At 40.4% G+C, this 4,275-nt stretch overlaps 1 protein-coding gene across 1 annotated transcript in view; it reads left to right on the top strand.

Annotated features, from left to right (window-relative positions):
- The first annotated feature begins 4,190 nt into the window (after nt 1-4,190).
- Nucleotides 4,191-4,275, top strand: part of LOC104997860 (phosphatidylcholine transfer protein) — a 32,478-nt gene continuing 32,393 nt past the window's right edge. The window contains exon 1 of the mRNA XM_010852804.1: nt 4,191-4,248. The gene's annotated coding sequence lies outside the window, so the exon portion shown is untranslated. The remainder of the gene's footprint in view (nt 4,249-4,275) is intronic.

The following is a 4,275-nucleotide window of genomic DNA, read 5'->3' as shown; positions in this document are numbered from 1 at the left end:
AGTACTCTTGCCTGGAAAATCCCATGGATGGAGGAGCCTGGTAGGCTGCAGTCCATGGGGTCGCCAAGAGTCAGACACGACTGAGCAACTTGACTTTCACTTTTCACTTTCATGCATCAGAGAAGGAAATGGTAACCCACTACAGTGTTCTTGCTTGGAGAATCCCAGGGACGGGGGAGCCTGGTGGGCTGCCTTCTATGGGATCGCACAGAGTCGGACACGACTGAAGCAACTTAGCAATATTCTATTGTGTTTATGTACTACAGCTTTCTTATCCATCTGTCTGCCTATGGACATCTAGGTTACTTCTATGTCCTAGGTATTGTAAACAGTGTTGCGACGAACATTTGGGGTACACGTGTCTCTTTCAATTCTGGTTTCCTCAGTATGTATGCCCAATGGGATTGCTGGGTTGTTTGGCAGTTCTATTTTCAGCTTTTTAAGGAATCTCCACACTGTTCTCTATAGTGGCTGTACAAGTTTGCATTCCCACCAACAGTGTAAGAGGGTTCCCTTTTCTCCACACCCTCTCCAGCATTTATTCTTTGTAGACTTTTTGATAGTAGCCATTCTGTTTGGTGTGAGATGATACCTCATTGTGATTTTCATTTGCATTTCTCTAATAATGAGAGATGTTGAGCATCTTTTCATGTGTTTATTAGCCATCTGTATGTCTTCTTTGGAGAAATGTCTGTTTAGTTCTTTGGCCCACTTTTTTTTTTAATTGAATCATTTATTTTTCTAGTATTGAGCTGTGTGAGCTGTTTGTATATTTTTGAGATTAATTTTTTGTCAGTTGCTTCATTTGCTATTATTTTCTCCCATTCTGAAGGCTGTCTTAACTTTTAAAGAAATTGTCAAACTGTTTTCCCACAGTGATTTTTCCATTTCCATTCCCACCAGCAATGCAGGAGAGTTCCATTTCTTCCACATCCTTGCCAACACTTACTTTGGTCAATCTTTTTAATTTCAGATATCTAAAAGGTGCATATTCATATTTCATATGTGATTTTAACTTATATTATCCTGATAATGAATGATGTTGAGTATCTTTTCATGTTCTCAATTGCCATCAGTATACATTCTTTGGTGAAATGTCTGTTTAAATCTTTTGCCCATTTTTACTGGCTTGTTTTATTAATGCATTTCAAGAAATTATTCCATTAAATTTAACATCCACAAGAGACTTAATTAATATCTCTTATCCACTTCTAAACAAAACCCTGACTTTGCCCTCCCCCTCCCCCACCCACTTTATTTCTGTTTTTTGTTGTTGTTGTTGTTTGAAATTTTAGTTTCACTTTGTTTCCATGTGTCTATTTATCTACCTCCCCACCCATCCATCCTAACATCTCTGTTCTCTTTTTGTGAAACTGCAGTCAGAAATGTTTTACCTATAAGTGTGACCTTCATGTCTCTTAATTAATCTTTCATGTTTTCCAGTTCTTTATATCTCCGTGTCCTATCTCTGTGTTGCTTTCTGGGGAATTTTCTTATAGTCACCTTCTTATTTCCCTCTTGAACTGTGGCAGGACAACTATATTACCTCCTCTTTCACACTTCTAATTGCGGAAGTTTCATTTGTAGGAAATATTTGGTTGTTTTGGTTCATTTTTAGATTCATTTATCTTTCTGTTAGTGTTCTATTTCTAGGCCTTCTTTTACCTCTTAAATGAATTTATGTATATTATGAATACATATTCAGTAATTACTCTCATATCGGTCTGTTATCATGGTTCTTTGGTTCTGACAGTTCCGTTGGCACATCTTCTAACTTTCTGACATGGACAGTTGTTCCCTCAGTTCTTTGTAACCCACTTTTTGTACATGCACCTTCTGTGGGTATTGTTTTCTCTTGGATAATTTCATGGGTCCTAGTTGTGAAAGTGTCACTGGCTTTGATTCTGGCAGAGTCCCAGGGGTTTCAAAGGTCGTTTGCGTTAATTTATCTCCTGTGACTCCCATACAGTCGCTGGTAATGTAAATTTGAATTCCATCTCTGGCATAGGCTTGGGGTGTGATTTCCCCTAGTTGCCTTTCTGTTTCTTTCTCCTTACAGCTTCGAGGAAAGCATGAGTTTCCTTGAAGGCTCCATGGTCTACAGGCAGGGAATTTTCTGGTTTCATAGAATGGAAGGGGCAGCTCCTAGAGGAGCCAGGCTTTATGAAGGAGTCCCTGGGCCAGATTTCCACCACTGTGGCCCAGCACTACATCTCTAGCCCACAGTGAGAGTATTAGAACCCTGACTCCAGCCCTTGCAACTTTTGTCCTTTTGGATTTTCAACAGTGAAAACGTTAGTCCCTTAGTTGTGTCTGACTCTTTGCAACCCCAGGTTCTGTAGCCTGCCAGGCTCCTCTGTCCATGGGATTTCCCAGGCAAGAATACTAGAGTGGGTTGCCATGGCCTTCTCCAGGGGATCGCCCCAACCCAGGGATTGAACCTGAGTCTGCTGCATTGAGGTGGATTCTTTACCATCTGAGCCACCTGACAACCCCAAATATATTATTCTTCACTTGCCTTGTTGTTGGAAATTCCTCTACAAAGTGTTTTTCACAAAGGAAACAGGCTGGCCTATTACAACAGACAAGTCCTGGAGAAAAACAGGTCTTTCTGGACCCCCTTCCAAGTCTTTTTCAGACTTTTGCCACAAAATAGAAATTATTTTATAATATGATTCTTTCCTTCATTATCTGTAATAAAATAAATATTGTTGTAAATCTCAGTATACTCAAATATATATACATTCACCTTCTAAATTTAGTAGATAAGCACACTTTTAAACACGTGTAATAAATACAATTTAAACTTCCTACCTTATATCTTTCATAATACTATTTATACCCTCATGGTTGTCTTCATTAACCAATTGGTATAAAATATTAAGGTGGAGCCTCATCAATACCCACCTTAAAAATAGAATTCCTTGACAATATATGAAAATACTTCATAGTCAATGGCTTTTGAAGAAATTCCTTTTTCAAAACAATTGAAATTTAGTCTAAATATGTTTTAAAATAAAACGACTAAACTTAAAAGGCATTACCAAAACAGTAGTCTCTGATCTTTCATGCATTTTTTGTCAGAAACTACCACATCCCTCTTTCCATCCTCATGAAACAGAACAGAACCAGCATTGAATTGAATAAAGGCGTAATTCATTTATTCTGCCAAGTCTCATTTTATTTCTCTTCTTGGAAATGGGCATAAATGTAGAGTTTGCCATCAACTTCCAAGTCTTCCTTTCAAGTATAGAAAGAGAAACATTTCAGTATAGTCATGTAAGGCAAGTGGAAATTTTTATAAACATTTACTTTGATAGGCACTGTGCAAACATGTTCTATGTTTATCTTATGTGGTCACCTCCTCAGTTCTAACTGGTGGCACAATTTTACCCCATTTTACAGATTGGGAAAGGGTTGCAAGTTTTCTGGCATCCACGCGGTGTTATCTGATTTGACATTTAAACTGTCCACTTTATCCAAACCAAAGTACAATGTGGCGGTAAGAAATATAGTAAAACAAAGGGACTTGAGGGAACAAAAACGTCTTTGAGTTACAAAAGATCTAAATTATACAAGCAGCAGAAGTCTTGGATGGACACCGTGATACCTTTTGAGATCATCTTTCACCCTCCCGGTGGTGGCACTGTACTATTATGGAATAGGGTTCTTAATCCTTTTTGTACCATGGACCCCTAATTTAGCCTTCTGGGGAATCCCATGGACCTCTTCTCAGAACAATGTTTTAAAGTGCATAACAGAGCAAATGGAACATTGCTGTAGCATCTGACCCCTGAGATTTTCAAGCATTTCCACTCTGTCCATCTCACCTCCCACTTGTACTCAACTGCTCTGAGACCTTCCCTAACCTTCTTCAGAGAAAGTAAAGGAGAGACAGGTAAGCAATTTGGAAATTATGCAATTTGGAAATTGTGTTTCTGAGATTGTAGTAGTGTCTTCTTTTTCTCTTCCTGTTGAAAGCCTCCCCATTTCCTAAGCCCTCCACCTTTATGCAGATCAAGTCCGACCTTTCTCTAGTTCTATTTGCTGTGCGTTCCTGGGCAGCTCTGGGTCCGCCCAATCCTCCAGGCGGGACCCCTCCAGGCCCGGTCCCCTTGAGGCCCTCAAGGCCCCGCCCCTATAGGCCCCGCCCCCAGCCGCGTCCGGGTCCCTCTCTGGTCCCTGCCAAATTTCGCTGGGCCACTCCTCGTCCTGTCTCGGAGCATGAGCCCCACCTATCCCCTCTTCCTTCCGGGCCCCGGGGCAGCCGCTGCA

The sequence above is a fragment of the Bison bison genome, unplaced genomic scaffold (assembly GCF_000754665.1).
Source record: "Bison bison bison isolate TAMUID 2011002044 unplaced genomic scaffold, Bison_UMD1.0 scf7180017864317, whole genome shotgun sequence".
In the NCBI taxonomy this organism is placed as follows: domain Eukaryota; kingdom Metazoa; phylum Chordata; class Mammalia; order Artiodactyla; family Bovidae; genus Bison; species Bison bison.
The sequence above is the reverse complement of the archived record's forward strand: the minus strand, read 5'-3'. Positions and strand labels throughout refer to the sequence as shown.